The sequence below is a fragment of the Hyperolius riggenbachi genome, chromosome 5 (assembly GCF_040937935.1).
Source record: "Hyperolius riggenbachi isolate aHypRig1 chromosome 5, aHypRig1.pri, whole genome shotgun sequence".
NCBI classification, from domain to species: Eukaryota; Metazoa; Chordata; class Amphibia; order Anura; family Hyperoliidae; genus Hyperolius; species Hyperolius riggenbachi.
Genome location: NC_090650.1, coordinates 73,401,601 through 73,421,855, shown reverse-complemented (window position 1 = coordinate 73,421,855; position 20,255 = coordinate 73,401,601). Strand labels below are relative to the sequence as shown.

At 39.1% G+C, this 20,255-nt stretch overlaps 1 long non-coding RNA gene across 1 annotated transcript in view; it reads right to left on the bottom strand.

The window, feature by feature from the left end:
- Positions 1-1,495: 1,495 nt before the first annotated feature.
- Positions 1,496-20,255, bottom strand: part of LOC137519640 (uncharacterized) — a 41,736-nt gene continuing 22,976 nt past the window's right edge. Inside the window, exons 2-4 of the long non-coding RNA XR_011021057.1 lie at positions 14,625-14,725; positions 11,111-11,216; positions 1,496-1,839 (exon numbers count right to left, since the gene is read on the bottom strand). This is a non-coding gene — a long non-coding RNA (uncharacterized lncRNA). The remainder of the gene's footprint in view (positions 1,840-11,110; positions 11,217-14,624; positions 14,726-20,255) is intronic.

Genomic DNA, 20,255 nt, shown 5'->3' with positions numbered 1-20,255 from the left:
TCCTAAAATTTCTCATATATACCATCACTGCCATAGTCTCTTTAACTTTAAGTAAAACAGAGTAACCAAGCAACTTGGGGTGACCCAAACCACTAGGAATAATTTGCATATACAGTAGTGGTGCATTGTGGGTAACCACAAATATTCACTTATAGTTGAACTATTGCGAAATTATTGCAAATTTAAAATTTAAGTTTAATTTTAATTCAAACTGCAGATAAGTAGCTGGATAGACAGTTGATTTCTAATATAGGTGAAAGGGGGTTCTAATATATGGGAACGTTGTCACGTGACAAAAGATATGTAATTCTGGCCAGCCAGTTATGCAATTCAGACCGCTCTAGACAGCCTAGCCAGACAGCCTAGCCAGACAGAACAGGCAGCTGCCTGACTGCAGAGCACTCCCAGCTAAGGGGTGTGCGTCTTTTCTAAATGCATATATTCAAATAATTCCCTGACATACTAATAATTTAATTCTGATCAATATTCATTTCACTCGGAAAAACAGACTATCGCCTAACTAGAGTTTATTCAGATTAATATTTTAATGAGCTCAGGGAGCTGTCATATCAAGTAAAATCAGGGCTTTTCTATGGCACTGATACTCTTGCGACCCTGCTATTATGCCTTTTACAAAACTGCCGTTCAGACAACATTTGAGAAGTGGAAAATATATCTTACTATAAGGAAAAAGCAAATATGTGTGAGTGTGCATAAGTGTGTTATATCTATAGCTATATATATATATATATATATATATATATATATATATATATATATATATATGTATATATTATAGATAGATAGATAGATAGATTGCAAATTTTTCTTATTGATTTCTTATTGAAGGATATATAATTCAATTATGTGCCATTATATAGATAGATTGTTATTAAATATATTACCTAAATAGCATGTTCAGGAGTCATAGCCAATGTATAATGTAAAAAATACATATATATATATATATATATATATATATATATATATATATATATATATATATATATAAAATTCGTTTGAAACTGTGGAGTTATGTTTAGATTTATCTTACCTTTATGGTGTTTGTGGTGTTGTCATTTTTAAAACTTTTCCCCCAAAATGGTAGAAATACTGGGAGAGTAATTTTATTCAAAACAGTGTTGCCAAATGCAATCCCAACATCTCTAAGCACCACTTCTTCTCATTAAACTCGTCAACATATTTCTTACAATGTAACTCAACTGTACAAAATATTTTTAAGATGCCTCGAAACAAATTAAAAAATAATTTCTTTCACTTCTTGAAGCTCTTTTAGTGATGAGTTAGTACAAAATGCATATAAAGGAACCCTTGATTTTATTGATAATAAACATAATATAGACAAGGCATTATATAACGATTGTATTACAAGAAGCAGAAGACAACCATGTGTTAGCTATCTTTATTAAATGAAATCGATATATGCAATATGATGATTCTGAGAAACTAGCCACAAACTTTTTGTCCACCCCACTTTAATATGTTGGATTCTGAGAACCTACAAGCCTGCGAGGCGAATTTGTCTGTGGAAATTGCGCTGAAACTGGGGTCTCATCATTATTCACCTGGAACGGTTGGGTCTTAGCGGAAGAAGCCGAGGACTAATTCTGTGAAGTCAGTTCTCTTGTAGTTGGCTGCCTGCTTCTGTGTTAATGGAAATGAAGCAGTAAGGTCCCTAGATGGGAGTCCTGGCTCAGCAGACGAGGAGAGGGGGAGATCAGTAATATTCTGAAACCTATCTGCGTCCTCCAGGGTGTACAAGGTGAAGGTCAAGTGTCACATCCTGTCTCAGTCAGCTTTCAATATCCCTTTTGGTGTCTAAAGAGAGATGGAATCATTATCTGTGGGCGTGTGACTCCACCAGAGAATCACTGACACACTAACACACATTATATGACACTGAATACAAGACTGGCTGCAGTCTGTCTTTTTGTTCATAAAACCATTTTTTTTCTCTTTTGAAACTGTAAGAAGATATATTCAAATGAAGCGAGACAAAAGACATTTACCAACCAAAGTTTATGATATAAAGATTTGTGGGCCTGAATTGCTTTGGTTTTTGAAAGTGAAATTCACTAGAGAACGTTGGAGACACAGCAGACCTGGCCCAAATATATTAAAAAACAACTTTCTAATAGGTAGCAAATGTTTTTAGACTTGGGTCATATTAAACGATGATGATGGATGCTCAGATCTTAGTGAGTTATTCGTGGCTGTGGGATTTGAGTCCCGCACAGGCCCTTGTAGGGAGATTTTCTTCTATAGTACATCCAAAAAAGAATGTAATTTATTAAAACAAATCTTGCTGTAGGTTAATGCATTTGTACTGACACAGCAGATAAACCATCAACCCTTGCTATTGTCAAATGAATACCTAAATGAATGCAGACCAAGTTTTCAGTTTCCATATATTACACAAAATCCACACTAAACTTGGGTATCATAGTGAAAACATATATATATATATATATATATATATATATATATATATATATATATATATATATATATATATATATATATATATATATATATATATATATATAATTGGCCCTAGACTATAGTACTTACACTCCATAATATAGACATATGGCAATGGTAGGGATTAGATTGTGAGCTCCTTTGAGGGACAGTTAGTGACAAGACAATATATATATATATATATATATATATATATATATATATATATATACACTGTACAGCGCTGCGTAATATGTCGGCGCTATATATATACTAAATAATAATTTTATATATATATATATATATATATATATATATATATATATATATATATATATATATATATATATATATATATATAGATAGATACTGTTATCCATCCAGCAGCTGACAGGCCTCACTGGCGCAGGTGTTTGACAAACAATATATATATGTATATATATATATATATATATATATATATATATGTATATATATGTACTATTCTACATTCTTATGCCTTTTATACCTTTTATCTACCCTCTCTCTCTCTCTCTCTTTTTCTACACACTGTTTTTGGTTTTTTTTACTGTTTCGCTATCATCCACCACACAGTCTTGTACTCCACTCTAGCAAACTGTAAATTGAAATCAGTAAGTAGTTAATAGATAATTAAAGCACCAAGTAGACTTAGATATGCTTGGCTGCAGTAGACTTATTGTACTCCAAAGAACCAGTTCTGTGCAACAAGTGAGCTAAAATCTATAAATATCAATGCAACTAGGGAAAATGCAATGCGTTGTGATCTCAATATAAGATTTTATTACCACTACTGTTCACTGGCATTTACTATTTTAAGGAATATTCAAAATGTCATTAGATTTTTTAAAATCCCCTTGAGATATAGTTAAGTGACATGAAAAGTACTTTTAAAAATGTCAGCACTATATATATATATATATATATATATATATATATATATATATATATATATATATATATATATGTATGTATGTACTATAATAAAATAATAATAATATTGTTTCTCGGCTTCTAATAGCACAGGCTTGAGTTCCAAGACATTTTAAGTATATTTAACTATATTGCGTGTGTGTGTGTGGTATTTTTTTTACCTGAGCACAGTAGCCATGCTGACTGATTCTGTGCAGTGGGCGGAGCAACCACATTGCATGCAGCATCTTTGCAACTGATAGGCTGTTAGCTGCCTAAATGATGCAGATTTAAGTAATAGGTGCTTATACAGATGATATTCCATGATGAATTACTCCAGACTGGCAGTATGCAAGTACAACGTAAGAGGGACTTCTGCCCTAAATTATCCTGCTTTAAAACACTGTAACATTGCCTCACATAGGAAAGATGACAGATTCGCTTGAAATATGAAGAGAAGATTCAGAATGTGTATTGCTAATGATAAACAGTGAATCCAGTGCAATAATTAAACCCTTAGCTCATTTTCTACGCTAAATGAGATGCCCTTTTGGCGGTGTTTGGCTCAGATCAATATCATATAATTACACTGAACAATACACCCCAAACTAGCAATTGTTTCCCAGCAATAATCACAAGGCAAAACATTAATTAGCTTTTGAAAAGGACAATACACAAATCCTGTGCTATGACTTGGGATACACTGTATTATTTGTAGGATGTAATCAAGCCAAAGGAGAATTCTTTGTGAAATATAACTGTATCTTCAAGATAATATTATAAATGTATGGACTCCCTGAACTTTACACTATTTCATTCCACTTGATTAAGCTGAAAACTAGAGAGATGTTCTATCATTTGTTACACATGTAACATAATATGCAAATTCTGTATATATTAAAAACGTTGAACAGTGGTGGGAGTCATCACAAAATCACAGTAAAAAAAATGCTGCAAATCAGCACTGAAATATGATACATGTAAAATAATAACAACAACAACAACAATAATGAACAAGAATAATATTTGCAATTTTTTTTTGAACTTACAAAATGCATATTTTTTACAGACAAATATTAATAGGAGAAAAGTTTAATTAAAGGGAGCATATTTTGCAATATGAATTTTTATTTATGTATTAATTTTTATATTAAAAAAATAATCATAACGTTTACGAATTACTATGTTTTATAGCTTTTCCTGTTGTTTTTAACAAGCATATAAATAAATTATATTATTCAGTAAATGTCTATACATATTTCAGATTTACTTATTTGTTTTATTTGTTTTATTTTCATTTCTGGTGTCTGATGAGTCGGTAGGTATTCTCTTGAGCCTGGAAATAGAAGTCTACCAGGTTGGATTTTTTCAGGTAAATGCTTTTGTATTCACCTACAGCAGTTAGTGTACACCAGTTTGTGGTGCCTTAAAAATATGAATTGTTAATATTTCATATTTTCTTTATTAAATAAAAACTAAAAACTAAGCTGTAATATATATATATATACAATATACAATATATACAATGTATATATATATATATATAATTTTTTTCCCCCACTGTAAAGAAAACTGATTTGTTCTAAGCATATTACCCTTTTAACAGTTTAACATATATACACATATAAATTGTAAAATTCCAAACAAGTCTAGGCTCAAACCATTATATATATTTAATATAAAAAATGAGGCTCTAAGCATGAATAGATAGATAGATAGATAGATAAATAGATAGATAGAGATAGATTTTTTTTAAAGTAAAGAATAAGAACAGATACTTAGATGCTTAGAATACTAAAGTACAGATCATTTCATTCATTTGGAATGCTATTTCTGCAGATGTAACATGCACCTCTGTTACAGTTTTAACAAGAAAATTAAATACAAATATTTATTTTCCTGCTTTTATTCTGGACTTGATTTCATCTTAAACTCCTGATCCAAACATAATTACTTTTCACATCATCTTTAATAATTAAGCATTAATCGTGTTCTGTAATCTTGATTCGGTCTAGTCATTTGTAAACATAAAAATGAAAATTCCATTGCTTATTTACACTAATCCAGCCCGGAGCTAATAACTTCCCCAAAGTTTATGTAGTTTCCAATGTCCGCCCTGTTGTCTGTCCAGCCACCAATTACCAGAGGGGGCAACAAAATAAACACTGAAACTGGAGCTGACTACACATGTAATCATTGTCATAACTGACACAGCAATGTTTGGGAAACCTACCATGTAACATAAGGGATACAAGGCAACAGATATCCATATTTTATTTCACATGCTGCATGCAGGTATGTGCAAGAGTTACCGTATATATGATGTACATTCCCATATACTGACAAAATAAATAATGCATTAGACTCTTGTAAGTAGGAAATGATTTAATACTTACAAATAGGTACACAAGCAGACAGACAGAGACAGTAAAAAATGTGTATGTGTGAGAGAGATGCAAAGATAGACAGACAGATAGATAAATAGATAGATAGATAGATAGATAGATAGATAGATAGATAGATAGATAGATAGATAGTAGAAGTATTTATATAGCACCGACATCTTCCGCAGCACTGCACAGAGTATAATGTCTAGTCATTTTAACTGTCCCTCAGAGGGGCTCACAATCGAATCCCTACCATAGTCATTTGTCTATATTGTGTAGTGTGTGTATCATAGTCTAGGGCAGGCATGGGCAAACTTGGCCCTCCAGCTGTTAAGGAACTACAAGTCCCATAATGCATTGCAGGAGTCTGACAGCCACAGTCATGACTCATAAAGGCAAATGCATTGTGGGACTTGTAGTTCCGTAACAGCTGGAGGGCCAAGTTTGCCCATGCCTTGTCTAGGGACAAGTTTAGGGGAAGCCAATTAACTTATCTGTATGTTTTGGGGATGTGGGAGGAAACCGGATTGCCCGGAGGAAATCCATGCAGACATGGGAAGAACATACAATTTCTGTGCAGATAGTGCCCTGGCTGCAATGGCGTAGCAATTGGGGGTGCAGAGGTTGCAACTGCATCGGGGCCCTTGGGTCAGAGGGGCCCTGAGGTACCCTCCCCCAACCGCAGAATTAGCTCTCCATTGGTTCTGTGCTGGTAATAATCACTTCTATAGATTATTGAATAGTAGCAATCAATTAACAAACAGTTCCCCCTCCTGCTCTTGCACCTCTGATACTGTGGTTGTCCTTGGCAGGTTTTGGTGCGCTGTATCAATTGTTATGTATAGAGTGCTTTGGGGGCCCCAATGTAAAACTTGCACTGGGGCCCATAGCTCCTTAGCTACGTCACTGCCTGGCTGAGATTCGAACTGGGGATAAATGCAGATATACTGTATATGAATACAGATCTATAGATGCTACAAATGTATTATGTAACTAAATACAAAATATAAAACATTTCTCCGCTTACTTTATGTGACGACACACAGGCCACAAAGTCAACACTTATGTGTCAATGGTAAAATGTACTTATATGACAAAGTCAGAGTATAGATATAGACCCATGGCAAGGCAGGGTATGAATGTACATTTTCTGCAGTATAGTCATGCCACTTACTATTCCTCCAACAAGTTACAATCAAAGTGTACTGTAGAGCTTTACACGTAGCATATAGTCATACAAGGGAGAATATACAAATTCCGTGCACATAATGTTCTACTATTGTAACCCAGGACTAGAGATGTCCAGAACTGTTTGCCGGTGAGCAGTTTTCTGTGAACATCCGCTGTTCGCATTCGCGGTGAACAGCGAACATTTGGTGTGTTCGATTCGCCGCCTATGTATCATCATTGAGCTAAACTTTGATCCCTTACCTCACAGTCAGCAGACACATGGTATCCAATCAGCTAGCACCCCTTCCTGGACCTCCTCCCCACCCCCCTATCAAAAAGCAGTAGCAGTGGCCATATTGGATTCATTCTCCGCTGGCTGCAGACTGTTAGTGAGAGCAGGGTCAGAATTGCTGCTGATAGGGAGGGAAAGCATTAGCTAGGCCTGTGTTCTTGTTCCTTACTTGCTGTGAAAGCACCCCTAGCACATCGGTTCCCTATGGGGTTTTTTTTTTTTCATTTGAGACACTCCACAGCGCACTGTCACCCAGAGCTGTGTGCACTCTACTGCTGTTGCTACATTAAGTTGCAGGCACAGAACCACGCCTTTGCATTATTATTTCACTGTATTCTGATAGTACTATTGTATTTCTCTGTGCGAGACACTCCACAGCCCATTGACACCCAAAGCTGTGCATAATGTGATTTCTGCCCTTTATGAATTAAAACCCAACTTTGCGTCAACTCCCTAACTTTTGGTGAAACTTTTGTCATGAATCCCCCTCCGGCATACCATAGTCCAGGTGTTAGACCCTTTGAAACAACTTTTTCATCAATTTTGTGGACAGAAACAGTCTTTGTAGATTTTAAAATTTGCCTGCCCACTGAAGTCTATGGCTGTTCACCAGATTCGCCTGTTTGCGAACATTTTTGGAAGTTCGCATTCGCTGTTCGTAAATGGAAAATTCTATGTTTGCGACATCTCTACCCAGGACACCAGTGCTGAAAGGCAAGAGTGCTATCCACTATAAATATTACTTACTGATGGTCAGTCTGAACCTCAGCCATGACACTACAGCATGGAGTTTGTATGTTACATCCATGTTTGTGAGGATTTCCTCTGCAGTTGGCTTATGGTGTAATGGTTAAGGGCTCTGCCTCTGACACAGGAGACCAGGGTTCGAATCTCGGCTCTGCCTGTTCAGTAAGCCAGCACTAATTCAGTAGGAGACCTTTGGCAAGTCTCCCTTACACTGCTACTGCCAATAGAGCGCGCCCTAGTGGCTGCTGCTCTGCTCTGGCGCTTTGAGTCCGCAAGGAGAAAAGCGCAATATAAATGTTATTTGTCTTGTCTTGTCTTGGAAACTTCAATTTCCTCCACATCCCAAAAACATACTGGTAAGATGATTAGTTTCCTTGAAATAGACCTTTGACTGTCAGGGACACTAGACAATAATCATGGCAATAATAAGTTTGTATGCTTCCCTAAAGCCCAATCTACACGATACGATTCTTTGTACAATTCGATTACGATTTTATTTACGATTCGATTAAATCCACCATGTTCGGATTCGATTCAATGCAATTCGATTTGCCATTGTTTTGCAATTGCAAATCGAACTGAATGGAATCGAATCCCGATCGGACATGTCGGATTTAATCGAATCGTAAATAGAATCGTAATCGAATCGTACAAAGAATCATATCGTGTAGATTAGGCTTCTAGCTTAATCTACACGGTACAATTGTTAGCCCGATTCGATATGCGATCGATATGCGAATACGATTGCTAAGATCGCATATCGAATCAATCGCGGTCTCTACACGACACATTGGCATTTCTATCACGATTCGATTAACAATCTGTATCGAATCGTATACATAAAATCGTATATCGAAAGTGCATCTAGTAAGGGACAGAAGAAGAAAAGTAAAGACAAAAAAAAAATATGACAAGGTATACATATACACTTCAGAGAGCACCATATTAAAGACCAGTGTATACTGTAGATATAAACACATATGGCTATAAAGAACAGATATGTACATATGTGAAGGAAGGGCAATGTATACAGATGACAAAGACTGGAGTATCTTATAGAAGTACAATTATTTATTTATTTATTTATTTATTTTATTTATAAAGCTCCCAAATATTACGTAGTGCTGACAAGAGCAAAGGTTAGACATCTACATTTGTCCAGAGCATATATATGTTACGGCCAGAACCCGAAGTTTGGCCACTTCTAGTTCTGGCCGGCCACTTCGGGTTCTGGCCGGCCAATGTGCGAAGTGGCCGCTGCGCCGCGGCCAATGTTAGAAACGGATTGATTCCTGCGACATGAATGTATCTTCTGGCCGCAGCGCAGCGGCCAAACGTATAACCACTTAGTTAATTTGTTGCAATTAAGCCGGCGGCAATGTAACAATTCAAGCCGCCGGCTTTTTATCTGCCTCTCTCTCTCTCTCTCTTCTTATGGCCAGCCGGCGGGGGACACGCGTGTCCCCGAGAGTCGTTCGTCGCAGCAGGGGCAGCAGAGCGGGGAGGCTACAGACATTGCTTCTGCCAGCACCCGCTCTGCAAGAACGGCAGGCTTCCCTGCCACGACGAACGACTCGGGGGGGACACTCGTGTCCCCGCCGGCTGCCCATAGGAGAGCGAGAGAGGCGGGGGGAGGAGAGAGAGGCGGGGGGGGGGGAGGAGAAGGAGAGAGAGGCAGAGAAAAAGCCGGCGGCTTGAATTGTTACATTGCCGCCGGCTTAATTGCAACAAATTAACTAAGTGGTTATACGTTTGGCCGCTGCGCTGCGGCCAGAAGATACATTAATGTCGCAGGAATCAATCCGTTTCTAACATTGGCCGCGGCGCAGTGGCCACTTCGCACATTGGCCGGCCAGAACCCGAAGTGGCCGGCCAGAACTAGAAGTGGCCAAACTTCGGGTTCTGGCCGTAACATATATATATATACACATGACTAAAGATAAGACAAGGTATAAATCCTGGTACACACTTTCAATTATGATTGTCAAATCACTGACCAATTTTACTACCTCCATGTAGAGCAGGGGTGCCCAATAGATAGATCGCGACCGCCTATTTGATAGATCTCGGCCATGTGGCTGCGTCACATAACATTTTGCTGCCGGCAGCTCCTATGAAATTCTGCTGCCCGCCGCTAGCCAATAGGGAATCAGGAGAGGAGAGAGGCATTGTGGCCGTGATGTCATGGCTGGGGGCGGCGCCGGGCACAACGTATCCACGCACAGACACAGACTGTGATCAGGCCATATAGAGGCATGTGACCAGGTCACGATAATAATAATAATTCTATTATTCGTGTAGTGCATTTCTCCCGTCGGAATCAAAGCACTTGTGAGGCAGCCACTAGAGTGCACTCAGTAGGCAGTATTAGGGAGTCTTGCCCAAGAACTCCTTGCTGAATAGGTGCTGGCTTTTACTGAATTTGAACCCAGGTCTCCTATGTCCGGAGCAGAGCCCTTAACCATTACACTGTCACGTTACATACAGAGACTTGTGAACAGGCCACAGTATACAGACATGTGATCAGTTCACAGTATATATATAGCAATGTGACTAGGCTACAGTGTAGATATAGACCTGTAACAAGGCCAAAGCAGAGATAGAGACATGTGACCAAGCCCAGAGCATAGACAGAGACATGTGATTAGTCCAAAGATATAGTAGTGTGACTAGTCTACAATGTAGATATAGACCTGTGAAAAGGCCAGAGCAGTCGATAGAGACATGTGACCAGGCCAGAGTGAGCTGGCAGTGCAGGTTATCACTCCTAATCATATAACAGGCCAGCACTGTGTGTGCTTTGCACTGACTCTGTTCTCGTGTAGAGTTGTGACTACTCTGCATCTCCTTGTCCAGCACAGGATGGATTACAAGCCGCCTGTTTGTTATTCTGCTGTCAGGCTGGCTTGTCAGGTACTGAGAAATGTAATAAAAGGTCAGGTAAGTGGGGCTACCAGCAGCTGCTGCGATAGAGACATGTGTCAATCATCACGCTGACAGACAGCACAGCTCACCTCCTGCCACATCCTCACCAATGGTCAAAGTCCTACTGATACACTCGCAGCACACAGAATTAACATGTCACATATAGTATTCAACTTACAGCGTGATCAGGGGCATGATGATAGCTGGAGATGAATGACTGTCTGATGTCTCCCACTTACAACAGGTATATCTGCGGCTTTGCACAGCGCTGCATACCCTCTCTCCTCACATAGAAAGATGGAAAGACCAAGAATAAGAGAATTGACTGACTGACTGGTGAATGGAGTCATTAAAAGTGTACAAGACAGAACAACATTTAACCAATCAATTTAAAGGAACATTAAAGTGAACCTGAGGGGAAAATAAACTGATAATATAAACAATTATATTAGTCCTACTAACTACTCCCAAAAATGACTTTTTTTAAGTAGCCCATGGTTTTCTTTAATATTTAAACATTTAGAAAGTATTTGAATGTTTTACTGCCTCTAATCAGTGGCAGCCTATTAAGTGTTCCAGACAGGGGTGTAACAATAGACCCTGCAAGGGATGCAGCTGCAGGGGGGCCCAGAAGCCACAGGGGGCCCCGTGGAGGAGAAGTTTCTTTTCCCTGTCCTGAGAGACTGACAACTAAGGGCACTGAGAGAAAAAGCTTTCTGCTCTCTGCACAATTGTTCTAATGACTGCATCTGCTCGACCACTGATAAGGAATCATACAAAAATTTACAGACAAAGATTTGTAGACAGTCCCTATTCAGTGTTCAGCAGGGTCTTGTGAACAGTCCTGTTCTACACCCAACCTTTCTGCCCTTCCCCAAAATGCTTTGTACCGTAGTTATGTTTTAGTGTCTAGGGCTCTCCATCCAAAGTTTTGCAGGGGGCCCAGTGATTTCTAGTTACTCCCCTGGTTCCAGAGTTAAACTATATGAACTATTGACATTTTTCTACTTCTCCCTGTGCTCAGAAGTTGTATTCTGCCAGGAAAACTTTTATGGCTGTAATTTGCTTATCAGTGAAGTCTACTATATTCCCGACAAGGTACCGACAAGACAGAAGCATGCCTGAAAGATTAACTTGTTCAGGAAAGCCACATAAAGCAAGTAAAACAGCCTGGCTATTGATATGTTTTGCACTGTACATACACCTGTTTATCTCATCATGTCACATGTCGCCTCAGGTGCACTTTAAGGCAGGGCTAACACTTATCATTGCAGAAAACTGAACGGTTTTTCGCATCAATATTTGTGTTCGTATGAGAGCTAATTTGTGTTCGTATGTGCAGCTAATAAAAGCCAATGGGAATTTGCATGCGATGTGCAAATACAGTATATGCTGTAAGAAATATTTCTCTTTCACATATACAAAAACGTGAACGTGAAAATACGAATTTTAGAAGAGCGTGATTCTCCATTGACTTTCATTGGAGGTGCAGCGAAAAAGTTTTCGCACAAAGCACATGATAATTGTAATAGGTGTGGACCCTGCCTCAAAGGGTTTACAGAAGTAACATAATCGGCATTTCATGTTAGTTCTGTAATGCTGGGCATACACGGGTCATTTTTGCGGCTCGATTAGCCGCTGGATCGACTCCCGCCGCGTCCCCGCGCGTCCCCGCTTTTCCCGCACGCGCCTGGATCGATTCCCGCTCGTCCCCGCGGGCGCTTGCTTATCTTCCACTCGTTTTCCGCTATTGTCCGCCCACGGGGATCGAGCGCGGAATCGATCCGCCGGGTCATCGGACATGTCAGATATTATCAATCGAGCCATCAGCGGCTCGATTGATAACAAAAAAAACGACCCGTGTATGCCCAGCATAGAACCAGCTCCAGCTTTCCTTTAGAAAATCAATTATGTTTACAGCTTACATTATATAAAGTGTATATTGAAGTACACACAGATTTTCTTTGAATATAGGTATGTAAAAAAAAGTATTATAAGTCAACATTAAGATCTCACATTCTAATGAATCACTGTCAAGACTGTACAGTGTGTTAAGGTGCAATCCGCACGTCCAATTTGTTGGTCAGTTTTACCTCTTCCATGTACTATGAGAGCTAACCTACACAATCTGTTCAAAGTATTCGCAATTTGTTGGACCTCATACCACATGGAGGTGGTAAAATTGGGCAATTAAAGAGGCATTGTAATGACACATAGCAGAATGTAATAAATTAAGCAGGATACACACTTTTAGGTTTCCTGCACACTGCAAATCCGTTTTGCGATTCCGGTTCCGATTTGCAATTCCGATTTTCCCTGAATGCAATCAACAGAAAAACGCAGGAAAAAAATGCAGCGTGCAGTAACGATTAAAAATCCTAATCGGATGTAAAAACTGATTAAAAATCGGAATCGCATGCAGTGTGCAGGGAGCCTTACATTGATTTTCCTGATTTCGGTATCAGGAAAACTCCCTGTATCTATATATTGCTGTATACTGAATGCAGCCCCGCCCTCCTAGCAATGTATAGCTTATGCATGAGCATTGAGGCATAAGCATTCTGGGAGGTCAGGTATATTTTGTACTGGCTTTAGAACTCAGATTAGCCAAATATTACCTGGAGATCGCCAGCCAGGACTAAAGATATTACCTCCTGTGATAAAATTTACTATGCAAATCAGGATGAGGAAAGATTTTAAAATGGGCTAACACTGACTAAATAATTTATAAATGAATATTGTAAAAAATAAAAATAAAAAATATTTATTACGTTATTTTCACTAGAGTTCCTATTTAAGATTGGATGTGTGTGTGTACCAAGTTTTAATATGCCCTGTGTGCATTTGTGTGTGTGTGTGAGTGAATTACGTGTCTAGCATTTACAAATTTGTGTGTGTGAGCGTGTTTTATTTTTGTTGTCTCACTACACTTCATATTATTAGATAATTGTTGAGTGTCTTTTTGTTTTTTTAATCTTGTGAATAAACGTTTTTCCACTCACTGTATAATATATATATATATATATATATATATATATATATATATATATATATATATATATATATATATATATATATATATATATATATATATATATATATATATATATATATTTAAAACAACAACTTGCTAGTTGCTAGGCAGGTTAGATAAAATGGCTCAAGACTGCTTCTCCATTAATAATACAGGGAATTTATATCTATAATTGTCAATACTTTCCCCGGTAACGGGGAAATTTGCTTTTTTTTTCTGGTGCTTGGAAGTTATCTAAAAAGTTTGCTACTTATTTATAAAACATTGCTTCCCAACATTGTATATTTATTATTTTAGTATATTAATTCATTTATTTATTTACTATATCTCCTATTATAAAAAAAAATAATTAATGATGGCATGGTTTTATTTATTTTGCATTATATCAAATTAAATATTATTTCTGCATTACGTAATACATTTGAATGTTCAAAAAATGATAATGTATAATAATAAACAATTTTTTTATACTATTGTTGTTGTCATTATAAGTCATACATTTAACACATTAAATATTTGAATATTAGTTTTGTTTTTTGTTTGTTATGTTTTTGCATTTTAGCCTGTGTAATTAGCCAGATACATTTAATCAATCTACAACAAAATTCTCGTGAAAAAAACGAGGACCTAAATGGTAAACCTTCAGAACAAAACTTACTTGCATCACTGGCAGAGGCCACGAGGGGGAGCTGAGAAACTGGAACAGCATTGTGTGCTTAATCGCCACGCTTGTGTCTCTGATCCCTAGGAGGACTCATTCTGAAATCACAGGGTGTTGAAAACAAATTAAAACAATTATAAAAGTTATATTTATATGGCTGATATTGGTAGAGCAGAGCAAACAAGGCTGGAACCTGTAACATAGAAGACAAGACATATGCCCAGTTCTGATAGAATTCCACAATTTCCTGCACGTAGCCATTAATCCTACTTACCTTGCTGATATTCTTTGCTAATCCTATTTCTTCGTGTATTACAATGACTGTGAAATGACATATTTTGTTCCTATGGCGAATGTTTTACATGACAATCATTTTGTTTGGGTGTCCCTGTCGCCATAGGTATAGAGCGAGTTGCTATCTGTGAGTTGGGTCGTGCTAACAAGCTGAAGGCCTTAGGACTTTACATGCTGTAAGGCTAGACAGCAACAAAATGGGACCACTCAAGGGAAACTTAACTCAAGGAAAAAAAACAATTTCCTGATTTTTTTCTGCCCTTTCAGGGCTATTTATTTTTGCTGCCTCAGAAGTAAAAATTGAGCGTTCTTTGCAATAGGCTCAGGCTGCATTCCTAACGGATCCTACTGCTGTTCAAATAAACGGTGGCCTTTCTCTGTCTACCAAACTATCTACACTGCAAATAATATCATGTCCAAAGTGTCACCAGGAATTTCAGCTGATCTTTAGACCTGAGTTGCCTGCTTTCCTGCTTTTTGGCGTGGTATGATTCAGGTGATGGTTTTGATCAGTAGATACCTATAAACAGACAATTATGAAGCCCAGTTTTTGGTGGGCTAAGAGCCTGTTAGTTTTTTATTGTTGTCCTGTGCCCTATCTGTGTAAGTTGTAATTTTTTTTATAGCCGGACAGGAAGATAAGAAATATCTCCTGTGAGATACAGCAAAAAACAAGCACCCACATAGCGGGTGACAGTAATTTAAGTTTTGTAAGTATCTTAAAAGCATTGGGCCTGATCAGATTCACCTTTTTTCCTAAGCTTTCTCCTAGGTGATATTTCCACATCTTATCAATAATATGCCTTGTAACCTCTTTCCAACCGCCTAACGCCATATGGCGGTGGCAGAGAGGCTCTGATGTTCCTCCGCGCCGCCATATGGCGTCATTTCGTGAGGAGCGAGATTAGACGAGAGCTCATGCTGGCAGGCTGTTTATTTAGGTAAATATTTGATAAAATATTTATATAGCACTGACATCCTGCGCAGCGCTGTACAGAGTATATTGTTTTATCACCAACTGTCTCTCGGAGGGGCTCACAATCTAATCCCTGACATAGCCTTATGACTATATATGTATGTATGTATATAAGTATATAGCATACTCTAGGGTCAATTTGGGGGGTGGGGAGTAAAAATAAATAAATAAAGGTCTTTTTTAATTAATAAAAAAACACAAAAAAACAGCAGTAGCAATGAAATAGCACCCAAAGAAAGAAAAGGGGGTAAAATTAATTTGGGAGCTAAGTTGTATGACTGAGCAACAAAACCGTAAAAAAAAGAAAAAAAGAAAAGGCGTTGTCACTAGAGGGGTATAAACCCTTGGTCCTCAAGTGGTTAAGTTCCACCAAGCAACAAAATGCTCTGAATAATTTTGACAGTACTTTTTCACCTACTTTTTGACACTTCTTCAATTGCTAAGTGCTAAAAAAGGTATTCTAAACAAAAGATTAAAATGTTTCTCGTAGGAGAAAACTAAAGAGAAAAAGTGAATTGCATCAGGTCCAGTTTGTTTTTGCAAAATGCACACATATAAATTATATACACACATTAGATTAAATTACACCTCAGGCGAGAATTGTGCTTGCATCTGGTGTGTGTACAGTGGGCACCCGACGATGCCTAAAGATCTGACATGTTGCATCCTTAGCGACACCTGAGTAGCCCCCAAATGCCTTGTTCTCACCATTCCCCTTGCTTGCAGTAGTCTGCACCGATTGTCGCCCCTCCACCTCCATTCATAGCAACAGTCTAGCAACACAAACATACACGTACACACAGGTATCCATACACAGACACATATATACATGCACGCATGCAGTATATAAGCACTCAAACACACGCTTAACTCAGGCACACTCACACACTTTTTACAATAATGTTGACCTTTTCACACTTGAATAACCAGCAGCTGCCAGCAGTTAGTATAGGATCACCACCATGCAAGACCACGCTCTTATTTTTCAACTGTCATCATCAATATTCATCAAGCCCAAAACAGAGCTTTATTAGCTGTATTATATAGATTTATTTGCTCTGAATCAATTTAAAATCTTAATAGCAGGTGCTGAGAAAACTTGTAGGAGGCTCCCAGAATATAACTAACTTAAATCATAAGGTATAGGAGTAATTAGATCTTACATCTATGAATGGACAAACCACATGGGTAGAAATAATTTTAATGATGCACAAAAAAGACAACACGTTTCACGGGTACTGGCCCGCTTCCTCAGGTTGATAACAAATAGCCTAAGTCTGTAGCAGTTATGGGTGTTAGAGTGTGCAATACCTTATAATTAAAGTTAGTTATATTCTTGGTGCCTCCTACAATTTTTCTCAGCTATAGTCCAACCCTCCCGGGCGGGGTAGTATATGGTACATCACGTGTCCAAATACCTAAGGAGAGCGACCAACTAGTACCTGCCAAGCAGATCTGGGATACTGAATGGGAATGGTTAATTTCCCGTAGGCTCTGTCGTGGTTACAGGACTCAGGAGTGCAACCCACCCTGGTGGGTATATTTCACTACCCTACTCGCACCAACTTCACCTAACGATATTGCACCATCGGGCTCCTGGTCTATCTCACTATAGAACCTTGGCGGTTGGAAGCACAACCACCAGGAATCATCCCATATCCTTATCGCAGGTGCGCTATCTCTGTTGCAGATCTGGTTGTTTTCTGCCTCAGATCTTTATTGTACTGATACGGCAGGCTTGTCTAATGCATGGCCAAAAACACAGAGGAATACCATCACAAATCCCGCGCTAAACAGCAACAGCATGATTCTGGTGCAGCTTTGCTGAGTAGAGCATCCTCGGTGCATTGCTATAATGATGAACCTCTGCCTGTCTCTCTCTCTCTCTCTCCTTCTCCCTCTCTCCCTCTCTCTCTTTTTCTCCCACTCATCCCTTTATTCTCCGTCATTCACAGATTTTATTATACAGGTCGCTTTTTGGATAGTGAACTTGGTATTTTCAGCCAGAAGCAGCCTCTGTTCCTTTTCATAACAATGGTGATTGTCAAAGGCCTTGAGCTCTCCAGTAGAGCCTTTCTGTGTGCTCAGCCAGCGTTAAAGCCTTCTGCAGAACACTGCCTATGTCTGACCTATGCCACACAATGGCAACTTCCACCTTCTGAAACACTAAAGGCATCAAAAAGAGCAAAGAGAAAAGAGGAGAGGGGGGGCCTGGAAGCCAAACGCAGTCTAGTTTAAATACCCTTGTCTGTTTTAATTAAAGGTCAGTTGTATGCCAGTGACGGGATGGGGCCGGGGCTGGCTCTGGTCATGGGGAGCCTGGCCGTCATTGCCATCGCCTGTCTTTGCCACCCTTTACTCAAGCTCTTCAGCCAGAGAAAAGTTGCCTTTAAGCTACAAACCTATTAGTTACGGAGTCTTTAACTTCATCTATTTTACTCATGTAATTGGCCTAATTAAGATTAGTGTATATGGCACCATAGCGTCTTCAAGTTAAGTGATTGACAGCAAAACTTGGATGTAAGTAGTTTACTACAGAATGGATTTTTTTTTTAATTATTATTATTTCTGAGGATTTGGCTGTAGCCAACACATTTGCCTATCGATTTACATATCCCAATCCGGTGCCTTATGCCTAAGTGAATTGATTTATTGTTATTTGGATACAAATTCCAATTTAAGAAGAATTATTTTACTTCCTCTATTCTCTTCCCATCCCCCACACATTCCACTTATTAAAAATAAAAAAAGATAAATACATTTTATATGTATATTTTTTATGATCCTGAGACAAAGAGGAACTGTAAACAAGGACTGAACTTCATCCCAATCACTAAATTATACCCCCTTTCCCATGAGAAATCTTTACCTTTTCTTGTATAGATCATCAGGAGAGCCTGCATGACTGTGATATTGTGGTGAAACCCCTCCCACGGTGTGATGTCAGGACCTAGGTCCTGACATCACACTGTGGGAGCCTTGTTGCATTGGGAGCAATAACGGCTGTTTCAAACTGCCAAGCAATCAATATCTCCTTCTGTGCATAGGTAGATCTATAAAAAAGACAACCTGTTAGCCTATCACATTGTTAGTGGGTGTGGTTATAGATAATGGCAGTTGGTGTTGTCTATTTTTTTTTTTTTCATGTCTAAGGGCCCGTTTCCACTAATGCGAATCCGCATGCATTTTCTGCATGCAGATTTGCATGACAATTCAAGTCAGTGGGCCTGTTTCCATTACAAACTGTGCAGAAAAATTTTGCACAACAGAGCCATCTGAATTAACACACCGCACGCATAGTGTGCAATTCACATGTAATGTAATTAATAGGAAAACCGCCTGCGTTTTCGCCATGCAAATTTCCATGTGAACTCACATACGTTTTCGCTTAAAATTTCATAGATAAGCACACAGGCACTGATATGGATAAAAACCGCATATTTAGAAAAATACGCGAAAATGTATGCATTTTAGCTTCAAAACTCGCATACATTCCTATGCACTAGTGCAGCGTTTTTCAACCAGTGTTCCGCGGCACACTAGTGTTCCGCGGGACGTTGCCTGGTGTGCCGTCCTCTTCTCCCCCTCCTGCCCATCCCCGCGGCCACCGCTGTTATTACCTTAGCAGCGGCCGCTCTCCCCTCTCCAGCGCATGTATTTATTCAAGCAGCGTATCTCCCGGCTGCTCTGTGTGTGATGCGCAGGAAGCAGGGCTCGGTTACCATAGTAACGGCGATACATATCGCCACTACAGGAAGCCGCTGCCATGCTTCCTGCCGGATCACACAGAGCAGCCGGGAGATACGCTGCTTGAATAAACACATGCGCCGGAGAGGGGAGAGCGGCAGCTGTTAAGGTAATAACAGCGGGGGGCACCACCTACCCACAATGGCTATACTGGGGCACTATACTGGCTATCCTGGGGCACTATACTAGCTATCCTGGGGCACTATACTGGGGCGCTATCCTGGGGCACTATACTGGCTATACTGGGGCACTATACTGGCTATACTGGGGCACTATACTGGCTGTACTGGCTATACTGGGCCACTATACTGGCTATACTGGGGCACTATTCTGGCTATACTGGGGCACTATACTGGCTATACTGGGGCACTATTCTGGCTATACTGGGGCACTATACTGGCTATACTGGGGCACCATACTGTTCGCGCAAACACCCGGGGGCCGCACCTGCCCCCCCGCCGTTCCCCGGAGAAAAATTTGGTCAGAAAGTGTTCCCCGGGCCGGAAAAGGTTGGGAACCACTGCACTAGTGGAAATGTAGCCTTTTTGAAGCCTGATTGTGAATCAAACAACATGAACAAATTACATGGCGAATATCAATCATTTTGTGAT